This window comes from Aotus nancymaae, unplaced genomic scaffold (genome assembly GCF_030222135.1).
Source record: "Aotus nancymaae isolate 86718 unplaced genomic scaffold, 86718_ANA_hifiasm-v0.15.2.pri h1tg000051l, whole genome shotgun sequence".
Classification (NCBI taxonomy): domain Eukaryota; kingdom Metazoa; phylum Chordata; class Mammalia; order Primates; family Aotidae; genus Aotus; species Aotus nancymaae.
The window spans coordinates 23,406,425-23,423,663 of record NW_026988465.1 but is presented as its reverse complement, the minus strand read 5'-3'; the positions used below and the strand labels follow the sequence as shown (position 1 = coordinate 23,423,663).

Genomic DNA, 17,239 nt, shown 5'->3' with positions numbered 1-17,239 from the left:
GGACAGCCTTCAAGGAGACGCACCCCAACAGAGTCTGGGCAGGCCTGAAACATCTAGGGGATCCTTGGGGATCCATCGCCCTGGGCATCCCTGAAGATCCCCTGGACGTTTTCTCAGCCTGGTTCCGCCAAGCCGGACTCCGGAAATCGCGGGACCGTGGCGACGATCGCGGTGGGGTGGGGGGCGTCGCCCAAAGCCCAGGTACAGCCGCAGCGGGCCCCTGCCTTGGCAAACCGCTGAGACGGTTGCCCAGGACACGGCGGCCGTCACTGTGACGCGAGCCCCTGCTCAGCGCTCGCGCTTCTGAGGCCCCGCTTGCGCATGCGCATTGGCGTGCCCGGCCGCCCGGCCGGCCGCAGTGTCAGCGCTCTCCCGCCGCAGCCGCACAGGACAAGGCTGGAGGCGGTGCCCGGGGCCGTCCCGGGGAAGGAGGCCGCCTGCCACAAGCAGCGCAGGAGCCCGGCACTTCTGACCTCCGTACCTCTTGGAGCCGGCTTTCCTGATCGCATCGGCTGGAGGAGGAGGGCGCTTCAGATCGTCAGGTGGGCACTAGGGACTGCCCTCGCCATGGCATCCCGGATGGCTTAGAAGGCGTGGGCCGTGGTCGGGTCCCATCGGGCTGGAGATGCAGGCTGATGAGGTGTGGCGGGGGTGGGTGGACACCAGAAACTTGGGCCTGACACCCCCGAGGAGGGTGTCAGCAGAACTTTCCCCTGCTCCGTGAGCTCACTGCCCCCCTTCGACATGGGCCACCCACCAAGGGGCCCTGCCTTGGTCTGCAAGTCCAGGGACCCCTGCTTCTCAGCACTGCTGACAGAGAAGGCCCTACCGCTGAGGGCCCCTGCTTTGCCAAGCCGCTGAGACGGTTCCCAAGGCCACGGCGGCAGTCATTGTGACGCGAGCCCCAGCCACAAGCAGCACAAGCACAGGTACACACACGTGAACACACACGGAGACATACGAGCAGACACACACACACACACACACACACACGGAGACTAAGCCACGCGGAGAAATCCCACAGTCGCAGGCAGCTCCTGAGGCTGTGCGGTTCTGCTCTCTTCCGGGAAGCCCCTCGGGGATAGAGCAGCCCCGCAGCACACAGGCTGACCTTACCTGGAATTTCCAGCATGGACAGCCTTCAAGGAGACGCACCCCAACAGAGTCTGGGCAGGCCTGAAACATCTAGGGGATCCTTGGGGATCCATCGCCCTGGGCATCCCTGAAGATCCCCTGGACGTTTTCTCAGCCTGGTTCCGCCAAGCCGGACTCCGGAAATCGCGGGACCGTGGCGACGATCGCGGTGGGGTGGGGGGCGTCGCCCAAAGCCCAGGTACAGCCGCAGCGGGCCCCTGCCTTGGCAAACCGCTGAGACGGTTGCCCAGGACACGGCGGCCGTCACTGTGACGCGAGCCCCTGCTCAGCGCTCGCGCTTCTGAGGCCCCGCTTGCGCATGCGCATTGGCGTGCCCGGCCGCCGGGCCGGCCGCAGTGTCAGCGCTCTCCCGCCTCAGCCGCACAGGACAAGGCTGGAGGCGGTGCCCGGGGCCGTCCCGGGGAAGGAGGCCGCCTGCCACAAGCAGCGCAGGAGCCCGGCACTTCTGACCTCCGTACCTCTTGGAGCCGGCTTTCCTGATCGCATCGGCTGGAGGAGGAGGGCGCTTCAGATCGTCAGGTGGGCACTAGGGACTGCCCTCGCCATGGCATCCCGGATGGCTTAGAAGGCGTGGGCCGTGGTCGGGTCCCATCGGGCTGCAGATGCAGGCTGATGAGGTGTGGCGGGGGTGGGTGGACACCAGAAACTTGGGCCTGACACCCCCGAGGAGGGTGTCAGCAGAACTTTCCCCTGCTCCGTGAGCTCACTGCCCCCCTTCGACATGGGCCACCCACCAAGGGGCCCTGCCGTGGTCTCCAAGTCCAGGGACCCCTGCTTCTCAGCACTGCTGATAGAGAAGGCCCTACCGCTGAGGGCCCCTGCTTTGCCAAGCCGCTGAGACGGTTCCCAAGGCCACGGCGGCAGTCATTGTGACGCGAGCCCCGGCCACAAGCAGCACAAGCACAGGTACACACACGTGAACACACACGGAGACATACGAGCAGACACACACACACGCACACACACACACACACACACACACACACGGAGACTAAGCCACGCGGAGAAATCCCACAGTCGCAGGCAGCTCCTGAGGCTGTGCGGTTCTGCTCTCTTCCGGGAAGCCCCTCGGGGATAGAGCAGCCCCGCAGCACACAGGCTGACCTTACCTGGAATTTCCAGCATGGACAGCCTTCAAGGAGACGCACCCCAACAGAGTCTGGGCAGGCCTGAAACATCTAGGGGATCCTTGGGGATCCATCGCCCTGGGCATCCCTGAAGATCCCCTGGACGTTTTCTCAGCCTGGTTCCGCCAAGCCGGACTCCGGAAACCGCGGGACCGTGGCGACGATCGCGGTGGGGTGGGGGGCGTCGCCCAAAGCCCAGGTACAGCCGCAGCGGGCCCCTGCCTTGGCAAACCGCTGAGACGGTTGCCCAGGACACGGCGGCCGTCACTGTGACGCGAGCCCCTGCTCAGCGCTCGCGCTTCTGAGGCCCCGCTTGCGCATGCGCATTGGCGTGCCCGGCCGCCCGGCCGGCCGCAGTGTCAGCGCTCTCCCGCCGCAGCCGCACAGGACAAGGCTGGAGGCGGTGCCCGGGGCCGTCCCGGGGAAGGAGGCCGCCTGCCACAAGCAGCGCAGGAGCCCGGCACTTCTGACCTCCGTACCTCTTGGAGCCGGCTTTCCTGATCGCATCGGCTGGAGGAGGAGGGCGCTTCAGATCGTCAGGTGGGCACTAGGGACTGCCCTCGCCATGGCATCCCGGATGGCTTGGAAGGCGTGGGCCGTGGTCGGGTCCCATCGGGCTGGAGATGCAGGCTGATGAGGTGTGGCGGGGATCGGTGGACCCCAGAAACATGGGCGTGATACCCTCGAGGAGGGTGTCAGCAGAACTTTCCCCTGCTCCGTGAGCTCACTGCCCCCCTTCGACATGGGCCACCCACCAAGGGGCCCTGCCGTGGTCTCCAAGTCCAGGGACCCCTGCTTCTCAGCACTGCTGATAGAGCAGGCCCTACCGCTGAGGGCCCCTGCGTTGCCAAGCCGCTCAGACGGTGCCCCAGGCCACGGTGGGGGTTACCGTGACGCGATCCCCCGCCACAAGAAGCGCAGGATCCTGACAGTTCAGAAGGAAAGAGCAGCGATCCCAGCGTGAGGCAAAGGTGGTAACACCTGGAACTGGCCTCCCACAGGTTCAGATCAGGTGGAGCGAGCATCTCAGAAGCTGTTCGGGGCGATTCCAATCCCGAGACGGATGTCCTGGCATGCCGCTGAGTACCCCCAAGAAATCCAAGCACAAAAAGCTAACAGAGCTAGTCACTTTATTGTTTTCATACAAAACACAATATTCTCGGTACAAAGTGTTTAGATCAAATCACGTTCATCGCCTGTATACAGAGAACTTTGTCAACTTCCCTTGTCAAGAGACAAATCATTCGCTCTGTGATAAATGCAGATTGTTACTCTTATTGACACCTAAACCCAGAGTGTAAGCATCTGTAGGAGGTTCATCAGTGGCTGAATCCTGTTTCTGAAGTAGCGTTTCCATTAAATCATACTTTCATAAAGGCCCTACCCTGCCATTAGCTTTCCAATGTTTCCTGTAATGGGCAAATCATCAACTTGGAACCTTCATCCGGTCAAGACCAACTTTGGGCAACCAACTTACTTGACAAGATTTGCATTGTCTCCAGTTCCCTTGCATGTGGCACATTCAGATCTTCAATCTTCAGCTTTCGCCTGGTTTTGCAACACACACCGTCTTTGTCATCTCTCTCTAGGAACTCTTTCCTGCCATACAAGGGCTCAGAAAAGAAAACAACAGTAAACGTCAGAAGGATATGAGGGAACAATTTTAAGAAAGAAAACTTCTCAAAGGTAAGGCTGTGGAACAGTTTCACTCATTCCAACCTCATATTTTTCTCCCTCAGGAATGAAGCTCTGTTTTCCGCCTCTGGTTCTCTGGGAGAAGAAAAAGAAAGAAAGAAAGAAATCCAAACAATAGCTGTTTAATCAATAATAAAAATCAATCTCCTCTGTTAACCTCGATTACTTTAGTTAGGTGTTTGAAAACTTATCTACTTTTCATTAATACTGTATTGGACCACAGAATGATGTGACCGTTGGTGCCGTCGGAGAAAGAAAGTAGCAAATTAAATATACCATATACATCCTTTCACAACTGCCCATCATTAGGATCTACTCACAGCCTGCATATTTTCATAACTTACCACATATGGCCTTTTAGCTGAAAGGCTAATCCTGGGAACATACTACACACATTGTTTGCCCACATGTGTATGCAGGTGCATTGGTGTTCATTGAAAGAAAGAGTTTTTCAGCACCAAAAGAAGAGCAGAAGGAAAAGGTCTCACAGCTCCTAAGTCCTAGTTAAGGTAAAACCAATTAAAATGCCACAGAAAAGTTCATTTTAAGCTAATTCAGGTGCCATTTGCATCCTATAGGACAGAATACAATTAGCATTTCAAAGAATACATACAGATATTTTACAAGAACTGTAAGTACCTGAGTGTTTGCAGCCAAAGCGTTAGAAACCACCAGCAATCACAACACAGACTCTAGGTAGATGTTGCCATTCCCATGTGCAGACCCCTGTTCCTTAGAGGCCGGAAGAGACAGCAGGCCCTGCTCCCAAAAATTGCTTGGACAGCTGAGATCAAGGAGCATTCCCAAGCCAGAGTAGGTACAAAATATTCCTAAACAGAAGGGCGTGATGCTATGTACATGCTAACGTTTTCTTAAAATTGCTGTGATTTCAGTTCTTCATCATACCAAGCCCTCTGTGATTGCATCACGTGGCTAACTGCATACAATTTAATCTGTCCCGAGATAAACAAGAGTCAACTAAATGAGCCATTCAAAAAAAAGTCAACATAGGATCGCACTGTTTCCATCTATATTGCCGATCAGTGTGATTGAATTATGAAAGTGGTTAGGGAGAAAAACGAACACTATATCCAGACGATACTCTTGACATGCAGACCCTACCTCTACAACACTTACTTCCGTAGAACACTGCAGAGACTTTGCTCCTGGAAATCCCAATCATGACCCAGAATCAATGGCATCCCCGAGTGCCTACTAGAAGTGCAGAATCACAGGCTCACTCAATGTGTCTTTTGACAAGAATCCACAGTAGGCCAAATACACATCCGTTGAAGGACACCAGGGTAGTCCCTCAAGGGGTCATGAGCACGGGGCCAGCCCTAGATGTGCTGCAGGACCAAGGGCCCTTGGAAGAGTTTGGTTTTGGGGGTGCTGTACTCACCTTCCATCTGGAGAGGGACCCCTTCGGGATGGGCAGCTGATTTGCAGTCTTTCGGGTGGGAGCCCTACCCCCACTACACTGAGCCTCAGAGATGGCAGCTTTTGCAAGTAAAGCTTACTCTCCTGGTACTGATTACAGCTGTAATCCGCACTCTCTTTAGAGCTGGGGCACAACTCCTTCTTTTCTGAAATATCAAGCAAGTGGAATTGTGTCGGGGCCAGAGCTTTCCCGCAGTAACCGTCTATGGGTGCCGGTTTGACACGCGCCCTGACTCCGCGGAGTGGCTGTTTCCGGATGAGTCTACAGACTCCGCCTGCAGTCCTGTGCTGCCTCCACTCAGTGGTCCTGAAAAATCAGGTGGAACGCAAGGCTTCTAGCCCCGAAGGAAAAACCCCACAGACCCCAAATAGCCAATAGCGGGGGTGGAGGGCGAGGTGATAGGAATTGTAACCCGCTCACTTGGGAGGCAGCGGCCTGCAGGGTCCGCGTGCGCATTCTCCGGCTTCGCTCCTTTCTTCCGTCTAGGTGGGCAACCGTCGCTTCCCAGCTGATCACCTCAGAGCTTTACGCCTGGAAGCAGGTGCCGAATACATTGACCGTCTTATTTGTACCTGTTTGTATTTTCATGGTACGCGGATGACAGGGAATGAATCACTGGACATCTTAGAGGTGTAATAAATCGGATCTGCTTCCCCCCAAATGGTTCCCATGGCAGGGACTGGCAATACCTTTACCGACATCCAACAGACTGTGTGTAGGTGACGACGGAAAACCAGGAGCGACGAGGGGAGGGAACTTCGAGCAGGTGCTCAAAGACGGGGAGCATCCGCGCTGGCCTGGCCGCGGTGGTCACGTTCTTCTCCGCGATGCACAGTGCTCCACGGCGGGTGGGACCGCGGGCTGCCACTACCCGTTACAGGAGCCAGCCCACGGAAGTTTCTTTTATGACACGAAGACCCCTCCGCTACTTGGAACTGGGGGTTCAACCTGGGAAACAAGGAAAGCGGATGACACGAACCTACAGAAACCAAGAAGAGAAGCTAGAAGCAGGAACGAGAGAATTTGGGGCTGAGGTCTGCGAACAGATCCGGGCTTGTAGAAGAAATTACAAAGCGCCCGTCAGCCGAAGGAAGGTTCAGATACCCAGGGGAATCTATAGAAAATGAATCCAGAAAGAGAGGAAGGAGGGGTGTGGTGGGCGGTCTGTCCTTAGCGAGGTGTTCCCTCCGCGTGCCAGGGATCCCATCCTCACCGGTCCTGAGTCTGTGTTTCATCTGTAGTGCCAGAACTGAACAAGTCTCCAAAATCCTCCCGACTCATGTGCCACACACAGAACCCGAGATAGTTTTTTCTCTTTCGTTTTAGAGGCTCCTGGAGATAGAAATGAATGTACAAAAATGTCTCAGCAGAAAGTACTAAAAAGCAATCCCACCCCATCCTTTCTCAGAGCCTAAACCCAAGCCAGTCAGAGGAAGGGATTCACAGAGCAGGACTGCATTGTGGGACAATCCGTGCATCGTGGCTCTCTCTCACACGCTCTTCAAACTGAGCCCAAGCCCCACATTCTGAGGACGATCCTCAGGACAAGAGGGGGCCCTGGGAAAGGGCTGTTTCTTCAGCAAACTCAAAGCGATGCACGGCCTGGAGGAAATGAGAAAATTGTCGCAAGTCTTTCAGATTCACAAAAGCCATGTCCCTTAGTTTTAAGGCCGCAAAGGTCAAGGACCCAAATAACTACCAAACGTTTCAGAGAAGAGAACGCTTTGGGCAAGCGTGTGGAGACAATCGATTGCCTCGTTCCCATTACAGTTTGTAGTTACTAATTTCATGGAAGAGAGCACGTTACATCTGGGGAAGCCACTGTGGGAACTGCCAGATTAATTAGCACAGATATCCAATGTTCTGCGGCTCTTGTATTTTAAGGAAATTATGATTACTACCGGCCGTTGATGTCCAGGAGGAGGTTTCAGGGCTGGCCGTTCCAGGCTCCATGTCCACACCACCGCACCACCATTCCTAGGGTCTCTAGACATGTACAAGTGCAAAACCCATGTATATGGAGGAAATGATTTATTTATATGTGAGGGCACTTTTAATTTTAAAACTTTGGGGCAGATGACGAGGTCAGAAGTTGGAGACCAGCTTGACCAACATGTTGAAACCTCCTCTCTACTAAAAATACAAAAAATTAGCAGGGCGTGGTGGCAACACGCCAAGAAGCAACAGCAGGCCGAAAGAAAATAGAATGGCGAAGGAAACACAGGAATTAACTAGAAAATAGTAAAATCCTTTTGGTCATTTGAAAAAAAAAAATGTCAATCAAATGTTAAAAAACAAAAAAGAAGAAGTATGGAGAAAGCACAAAGAAAACCCAACATACATTAGTGAACGCTATTCTTAAGATTCTGGAAATGCGGCAGGATAATGTTTAAAGTATTGCTTTGTGTTTGAGTTCCCTGTTTCCTCATACTACCCACCTCGTCCATTCCAGGCAGTAAGCGTACTTTACAGAACCTTAACTCTACACATGGGGATGAGGTGAGTTGAACACAGTCTACACAGACGGAGTTTCGTTACTCAGGAAGCTCCCAATCTAGGGGAGAGAAAAACAAACCAATAACTTAAAGACATACCTGCGGAGGAGAGGTTATTTGTGAGGACGTAGTAGGAACCGAGAGATCGTGTGGGCATCACTTTGAGCTGTACTTGTCTAAAGACGGGAAATTTGCATTGAGACCTGAGTACCTTAAAAGTGCCAAACCTGAGGCAGGAGTGGAAAAGAAGGGAGGCTGTAAGCAGGGCAATAAGACTCTGATCTGGGGAGCGGTAAGGAACGGCCTCCAGGGAGTTCCTTTGATCATCTCCCCAATAAGAGAAAGAATGAAACCTACAGACCAAGAGACGTAAACCAGACGAGAAGCTGGAGAGTACGGGCATCGATCCCGCTACCTCTCGCATGCTAAGCGAGCGCTCTACCACTTGAGCTAATTCCCCGCCATGAGCCTAGCGCGTCCCACCTGTTTTCCTGATTATTAGGAGCCTATCGGGAATTTGGGTCGCCAAACCTTTGGCAGGACACGATTGAGGGCGGAGCTTCTTAAATATCGCCAGGAGCAAAGCTCTATGAGCTTCGAGTGTGAAGAACAGGGATTTCCAAAGAAGGTCACGAGGGAGACCTCTCTCTCCCCACTTCCCAATTTCGCCTCGTTCCTCTCTCGAAGTAGAGCGCACATTCCAGATGGAGAAGTGGCACCCGGACCTGCCTGGCTTGCGGGCACAGCCATTCCAGCCTGCTCTAGAGCTGCGATCGCCACCTGCTCCTTGCAGGCAGGGCAGCCCGGAAGTGGCGGGGCAGCTTCTCCCAGCCCCAGAGCGCCAGAGCCCCAGAGCTCCACTCCGTATGAGTGGCATCTTCAACAGCACTTTCCTCCTGTAGGACTCGGAAAATGATGGAGAATCTTGGAGGAGCTGAGAAACAGAAAGCCTGACAATTCAGTCTCAATCTGTGGATTCATTCCTGAAGCAGTTCTTGAGCACCAGGCACAGTGGATGAGGCCAATGATCCATGTAGAAGCTGCCACGACAGTAACGAGTAAAACACTGTGCAATTGCTGTCGCCCAGGCCCTGTGTTAGATGCTCTACACAGACTCATATTAATGCAGGTGAAATGCCTAGAAAGAGTTTATCATCTTCAGTTTGCTACACGGAAAATTATGGAAATTTATCGCCACAGAGCTCGAGGATCTCTCAGTCGAAAGGAACAACACATGCAGGCTACACAGTGTCTGCTCTTCACGTGCCTCTCTTGCCATCCCCCTTCCCTGTTACCTTCCCCCACCTTCCTCTTGCTCCACTGGGCACCACACTTGTCCTTCTTATGCCTGTCTAGTTCTTCAATTCCCAGGCCCACAGACGAGGACTCTTCCTGTAGCCCAGGGAGGGCTACATTAGCTCCACCGTCTGGAGCCCCAGTGGATTCCAAATCTGTTTTCCACCTATGAAGAATTCTCATTTAAGACAGGAACGTAGTCATTTTTCTCTGACTACAACTAGCATCAAGTAGGACTTTGCCTGATGAAAATTTGCTGAATGGAGAAAGGCTACACAGATAAACTAGAAGCCTCGAAGGAGAGACTGGCTTCAGATCACTAAAGACTGAACAGAGGATTAGAAGCTAGGGTCTAAGAAATCCATAGAAACGTTTTTGCCTGAAAAGGAAAGGTGGCTGTGGGAGCGTGGAGGGGCATGACCTTCAGACAGACTGGTAGGCGCAGGCATGGCCTTCACGGAACTGCAGGTGGTTTGGGGCAGCTTCAGGTCCCTCCTTCATGGTCCCAATTTATTAGGAGTGCACATCCTGAGGATGGAAGAGGCTGCTCATATGGGACAAAAATTCAACAACATGTTTTATTGTTTACAACATTCATTTTTTCGGTTCATTTATGAATAAGAAAATAAAAGAGAAAAACATGTAACCAGTAACATTATTTTTCTATTATGATTAACAAAGGGCAATGCTGAGAAGTCAAATGGTGTCAGAGAGAGAGATCTGAGTGATGGGAAAGAAAGAAGGATGGAAAGAGGGGCACATCCCAGGGACCTACAAGAGCTTCCTGAAGTCACATATACGGTGACCACTCTCTTCAGCATTTTGAGCTCTGCTTTGGCCAGCTGAGATAAAGTCAACCTATGTGTTGTTAATACAGAACCTCATGTAGTTTCTTTAAATGGGGGATAGTGTTGTAATTTCAAAAATACTTTTTTTTTTTATACAATTTGGTTCACCTTGGAAATTAAAGGAAGACCTAGGTCTCAATTTATTTTGAGCACCTTTTTGTCAGGATGAGCTTTCAGAGACCTGGATAGAAAGATTGAGTGTCACCTTTGTTAGTGAGAGTGCATCTGACCACCAGAGTTAATGTGCTAACTCCCACCTTCACTCATATTCGTTCCTTACCTCTCTCCTGCTTGCCTCTCTTCTTAATACCTGGCCGATGCTCAGATAGTCTGACAGAAGACAGGCTTTCATCCCCTACCTGACCATGTGCTGTCAGTGTGAATAAAAGCTGAAGGTTGGCACATTCAAGTCTCCTGCTTTTGCCTCCGGACGCTATTTCCAGGCTGCTTCTCGTATTTTGTACCCAAAAGGCTAAAGTTTGGTTCTCCCACAAAAATACATTTAATTAACTTCGAGCTGAAGGCCCAAAACCTGTATTGGCAAAACTCATTTTTCACTAATCTTTTCCTTTTTTGCTGTTGCATGTAAAACTATATATCATTTCCTTTAAAAAAAAATGTACAGAAGGGGACAACATTGAGTTAAGTAAACAGCGATAACTCCGCTGAAAGTGTTTACCAGATACCGTTGGTATAGCCTAGGGATTAAAAGAAGCTGGAGAATGCAGGCGTCGATCCTGCTACCTCTTGCATGCTAAGCAAGCACTCTACCACTTGAGCTAATTCCCCCACGCCACGTTTGTCTTTTCTGCCTATTTTTATAACCGGGACACAAATCTCGTTCCATGTCCCACTCAAGTTTCCAGGTTTTTCAAACACCTCTGCAAACTTCCCTACCAAGGTGAAGCCGGGAGTGAAGCTTCTGGGAGACAGCCTCAGACCTGGAAGGCAGTGACCATCCTCTGCTTTTTCAATCTGAGTCAGCATCCTAACAAAGAGAAAGAGGGAAAAGATCTCATTAGGAAAGCTCTAGTTCTAATCTGATTGCACTCTTCCAATAGCTCAAAGAGAAAGAAGTATGGTCCCTAATTAGCAGTTACCTCCAATGCTCTGTTGAATGCGTCACTTCTTAATAACACAAACCTGGAGATAAACTCGAGTATCTTTTTATCGATTGATCCTTCAAATGACTTATCGTTAATGTCTGTGTTACTCCACCTGGGGGAATGAGATCTGCTGTTGCCTATTAATTCTTGATCGATTTAATTTGCATTTTTGTACTGATCAATGTTGCTGAACATCTTTTAATGTGCCTATTGGCCACATAAGCATCTTATTTTGTGAAATGCCTGCTCAAGCTTTTTGCCCTTATCTTTACTGAGTGTGTGTATCACTGAGTTCTAAAATGTGTTTTCTATTCTCAATACCAGTCCTTTGTTATATGTGCACGTATAAGGAAAATGTGTGCATATAAAATATATTAATTTTCTTTTCAAGTCTATGTCTTGTCTTTTCATTTTCTTAATATTGTCTTTCAAACAACAAACATTTTAATATTTTATGAAACCCAGTGTATCTTTTTTTGTAATGACTCACGCTTTTCCGGTCCCTTCTGAAAAAGCTTTGCCTAACATCAAACATGTGCAGACTTATTTTCTTCTTTTCTTCCACAACTTGGATATCTTTGAGGTTAAGCTTTATGTATACAAGTCATTTTGATTTAATTTTTGTATAGGATGTGAGGCAAGGGTAGGAAATCATTTTTTCCATACTCAGTTGCCTGAGACCACTTGTTTAAAAAACTCATTAAGTAACATTTTACTTTTTGCCATAAATTAGTTGACCACATACGTTGGTCTATTTCTGGACTATCTATTCTGTTCCATTAATCTATGTACGCATCCTTGAGACACCGCCACATTATTTTGATTACGTTAGCTTTATAAAAGTCTTGACAACATTTGGTGTAAGTCCTCTGACTTTGTTTTTCTTTTCCTAATTATTTTGGTTACTCTAGGTCCTTTAGAATAAGCTTGTCGATTTCTGTGAAAAAAAAGAAACAAAAAAAAAAAAACTCCTGCTGGGATATTTATTGCAATTGTAGTCAATCTATAGATCAACTCAGAGAAAGAAATGATAATAATATTAAATTTCAAACTGTAAATACAGCAAATAACACCAATTATTTAGGTTTCCTGAGTTTTCCTCAGCAATCTGTGGTAGATTTTTATGAACAGGTCTTTGCACATTGACAAGTTTATCTCTAAATATTTCATGTTTCAATCCTATTGAAAATGGTCACTTAATTTTCCATTTTTGTTGATGTTGGTACACAGAAATACAATAATTTTTGTATATTGTAACTGGTGACGTAGCTAAATTTACTCATAATGCTTATTTTTGTAGGTCGTTAGGATTTTCTGTGGACCCAGTATGTCGTTTGCAAATGAACGTACTTTTCCTGTTCTAAAGTGGTTATGCTATGTATTCATTCATTCATGCATTTCTTGCTTTTTTGCACTAACTAGGAGTTTCAGTAAAATGTAGAAGTAGTAAGAACAGGCATTTTGCACTTTTTTTCAATATTAAAAGGTACATATTTATTCTTTCACTATTAACTGTGTTTTTAGGTGTAGAAATTTCTTAAATGCCCATTACTCATCTGAGGAATTGTGCTTCTATTCCTAGTTTACTGAGATATTTTTTTAAAAACATGAATGAATGGCAAATTTGGTTCAATATTTCTTCTGCATCTAGTGAGATTATCACGTGTATTTTTCATTTTGTAAATGTAGTATATTATATTGTATTGACTTTTCAATGCTTAACTAATTTTTTATTCCTGAGGCAATCTTCCCTAATTCACGGTGCATTATGCTTTACAGATAATGCTGGATTCAATTAGTTAATATTTTAATTCAATATCTGTTGGTAAACGTGTCAGAGAAGGGTCTGCAAGTGTGGAACATGCAGCTTTCACAGCTCAAAGAATCATGGTGAGCTTACTGCTCCCTTCTAAGTGATGGGAGCTTCGAGATGCAACAATGTCTTCTCTACTTTGGAGGAAATGTCTCCGAATTTCACAGATCCTAAAAACTCTCCTTCATGGACCAGGTGGATGAATGGTTTTTGTGTTTCTCTCCCACCCTCCGAAGCATGCAGGGCTTAACAAAATCTACAATTTACTTGACACTTCTTGCTCACTCAAGATTTAAATGATACTATCAATACAGTGTACCAGTGTTTTGCTGATGGTGCAGACAGTTCAGTTCTCTTTGGACTAGATTATGAAAAATTGGGGGACTTGACACACCTTGGGAACAAGAGCATAAATGCATACTTTTATCTCTTCCACGTGACTATGAACTGTTTCTGTTCCTCCTTCCTGATAACAGTAGAAAAGAATGCATTCCCCAAATCAAAGACTGCATGCCAAAAACCATACAGTTTTTGTTTCTACGTTCATATTGTTTATAACCTGATTAGTTTATTGGCTTTATGTTCCAGTTATATTTTCTTACGTATTGCAGTCAAATGTGTTAATTAAGAGAAATTCTGCACTATGGCACTGCTAATACTGCAATCTATATCCCAGACTTCATTTTACCTACAGAAGAAAGAATACTCTCATCAATTTGTCCATGTGGAAGAAGGGACATGGGTTTGTAGTGGAATTAATGACGTTTTCTGCCTGAATGTTAATTAGCAGAAGCATGTTCCATTTCTTTATATAGACCCACTCTTAGAACCAGGGTGAACTGAGTGAAAAATATATTTGCCTTTATATTTCTCTTATCAAACTAACCATTCTTCAATCTAGCTTTATCACTTTTCTCCCAGGACCTCCTAGTGGAATAAACTGTGAAAATGGCTGGTGTCACCTCAGACCCAAAAGGAAAAGTGGCACATCATGGTCAGAATCTGATTAAATAGAATGTCAGTAATTAATACCTCTGCTTAAAGGACTCAGAGCTGAGTTTGTTCAGCTACCCCGCCCTGAGTAAAGGCACCGTGCAGGTCTACTTAGAAGTTTTAAATTTAACCTCTCCCTCTTACTTTCGGACCACAAATATCCTAGAGTGATTGCAGGAGTGATTGGGGAAGAGCAGCGTACTCTGAGGAGGTCAGATGGAGACCAAGCAAGTCCTGTAGAATAGAAATAGTGTCCTATGACGGAAATGCAAATCCAACACTACTACGTCTTGAATTTCTTCTTTGTTTCCTTGATTAATTTTCTTGCTTCGCTCCAAAAATCTGAGCATAAAGTGAATTATTTTTCCACCTATTGGCTTTCACTTTACTCGTCTTTCTTCTGGTGTCTGTGTGATTATTTCTCCATTAGGGACTGGGACTGAGACCTGTTATTACCTATTACATCCCTTCGTTCCAGAATGTGGAACTAATTAGGTAAGTTCCAGACAGTTGCATCTAGTGGTTATTTTAGAGACAATTAGGTAGTTAAATTGAACACTTTTTAACTCCACATAATGATGGAGTGCAATTATCTATTTATTTATAAATACCCATAGGCAGGGACCAGAATCAACACTTAGAAGACCCACTCCCTCAAAAAAGACAACCAAGAAAACAGATGGATTCTACTACCCTGGATTAATTAAACTTGCTGAGCAAGAGCCCCACCTCTGCCGAGTCCCAGTACTGCCTAAAACAAGGGTGAGTGAGAGCAGGACTCAGAGGGTTCGGGGACTGGAGTTTTTCATGGGATGGCTGAGGGGGAAAGTTAGTAAGGTCCTTCTCAGCAGGGGCTGGACAGAATTTCTAAACTAGGAGAACCCTCGGTTTCATCAGCGGCACTTAGCTGCCGGAACATGAAGGTCTGTCTAGAGTCGCTGGATCAGTTTGGCTCTGGTCTTCCGCGGATCAGCGGGTCTGAATAAGCCGGTGTGAAAACAAGTCGAGCTTGTGTGGCACGATGGTTTGTAGACTGGTCCTGTGCTGGGAGTCACAGGGCTTGTGCGACTTCTCTATTTGTTCATTTCTCAATTTGTCCTCTTTCGTCAGCAACAGGACTGCCCAGGAGATCCACTTAACGGTATAACCACTGGAACTTCGAGCTCAGAGCCCGGCCGCGGGAGGCTGGGCCATCCAGGCAGGAAAATCAAGGAGCCCGGGTCTGAGCAGGGGCGTGTGGGGCGCGGGGACAGCTCCTATCCCTGCGGTCCACCTGTTCCTCAGGCGTGGCGCCTGCCGTGCCGAAAACCGCATCTCCCGAAATCCCAGCTAGTAAAAGTCGCCCAGGTACTCTCTTGTCATTGTCCGGGATGTAAAGGGCTCAGAGTGTCTTCACGGATCACTGAAACCGCCTGTGCGAGGCCTCCAGGGTGACTGAAGGGAGCGGGGGTGTTCCGTGTTCTCCCGCCCGTGCGGTCCTCTTCCCGTCCAGCCCCTCGGGTCTGTGCCCGCGAGGGTCTCAGGGGCTTCTATAGGCACAGGATGCGGGCGTGGCGGGCCAGGGTGGTTTTGAGAAACGCAAGGTTGGCGCGCGGAGGCCGGACTGCCTGTCCTCACCTCGGTCCGGCGCACAGGCCTGGGGTGGAACCTGCCCGGTCCGCTGTGGGCACCTCGGTCAGTGCTCTGTGTTTAAGGCCGCAACAATCTCCCACATTTCCGGACTGTGTGTTTCTCCCTGTCCTTTCGCTCCCCTTTTCGGGCGCTGGTTTTTCCACCAGACACAAGGTGTGTGTTTCCTGGATTATCCCGCAGCCTTCTGTCCTTTCCGCCTCCACTCAAGGCTGCGTCCACAACTGAGCTCTCAGGAGGAGGAAGAGGAGGAGGAGGCGGGGGAGGGGGAGGGGGAGAAGGGGGGAGGGGAGGGGGAGGAGGAGGGGGAGGAGGGGGAGGGGGAGGAGGAGGGGGAGGAGGGGGAGGGGAAGGAGGAGGGAGAGGGAGGAGGGAGGAGGAGGGGGAGGGGAAGGGGGAGGAGGGGGAGGGGAAGGGGGAGGAGGGGGAGGGAGGGGGGAGGGGGAGGGGGAGGGGAGGGAGGGGGAGGGTAAGGGGGAGGAGGGGGAGGGGGAGAGGGGGGAGGGGGAGGGAGAAGGGAGGGGGGAGGGGAGGGGGAGGGGGAGGGGGGAGGGGTAGGGGAGGGGGGAGGGGGAGGGGAGGGGAGGGGAGGGGAGAGGGGAGGGGAGGGGAGGGGAGAGGGGAGGGGAGGAGGGAGGGGACCGGGAGGCCTCCAGCTGCCTCAAGGAAGTGCATTTCCCGCAGTGCCAGGTGCGGAAGAGGGAGCCACACCGAGGGAAAGATTAACCAGAGTCGGTTTTTAACGGAGGCGGCAACGGACAGAATTTCAGAAGTGCGGCGGAAACACGCCAGCGCGCGAAAGATGGATTGGAGGGAAGTGAGAATCTAGTTCAAAAGCCGGGAGAAGGAACAGGACATTAGCAAAATCGTCTAGACAGAGAGGTGAACCGTCTGTAATACAGCTAGGGCGGCTGGTGGAGACTTCCTTCGTTCAATTATTCGAAACATATCTATTGAGCTATTTGTTCGTCCCTGGGAACTGCGGGTGTCCCTGCGTATTCAGCCACTTTGTCGACGCTGCAGGAAGCGGCCCCATTCCCCAGGACCCAAAGCACTTCCAGAAATGAAACCCGAGGAACAGCTGTTTCTCTACCGGAGAAGTGGCCAGCCAGGCGGAGACACGCAGAGAAACGGTTGTCTTGGGGACAGAATGCAGCAACCCCGGAAGGCCCAGCGATCAGCAGAGCTCCCGGAGAATGTTTCTTAATCTAATGGTCTTGAGTCGGGCTTCAAAGTTGACTTGCTGTGCATGAAATACCAATCGACGTATACCTGCTTCATCGAGAAGGAATAAAATGCGAGCACAAAGATTGCAATGGAACGTGTTTCTCTCAAGTGTCTTTTTCAAGTAGAAATATGAGAGCGTTTTCCTGAATTTGCTAAAAATGGGGTGGGGTAGGGATCAGATACTCACTTTGGGGACAATGGGCGAACACAGTGGGAACTGTGCTAAAGTGAGCAGAGGAGCCTGGGTGGGGACTTCTATTGGCCTCGACAGCCCACGGAGAGGAACCGGCGGTAATGTTTTCGTTTTCCGTCAGTTTCTTGAAGGGTTGCTCAGAAATTACCGGAGCAACGTAGAAAGGAGTGATAGAGACAGACCTCAGTACCGGCGGCAGGTGGGGGCGTTGCACTGAAAAA

At 49.7% G+C, this 17,239-nt stretch overlaps 1 long non-coding RNA gene across 3 annotated transcripts; it reads left to right on the top strand.

The window, feature by feature from the left end:
- Positions 1-3,875: 3,875 nt before the first annotated feature.
- LOC135269243 (uncharacterized) lies at positions 3,876-15,310 on the top strand. 3 transcript variants are annotated; one of them, XR_010337570.1, is made up of 4 exons: positions 3,876-3,968; positions 14,400-14,464; positions 14,587-14,731; positions 15,080-15,310. It is a non-coding gene; the product is annotated as an uncharacterized LOC135269243 (long non-coding RNA). The 3 variants fall into 3 exon arrangements; XR_010337569.1 differs by having other exon boundaries at positions 12,943-14,464; XR_010337568.1 differs by having other exon boundaries at positions 14,400-14,731.
- The last annotated feature ends 1,929 nt before the right edge of the window (positions 15,311-17,239 follow it).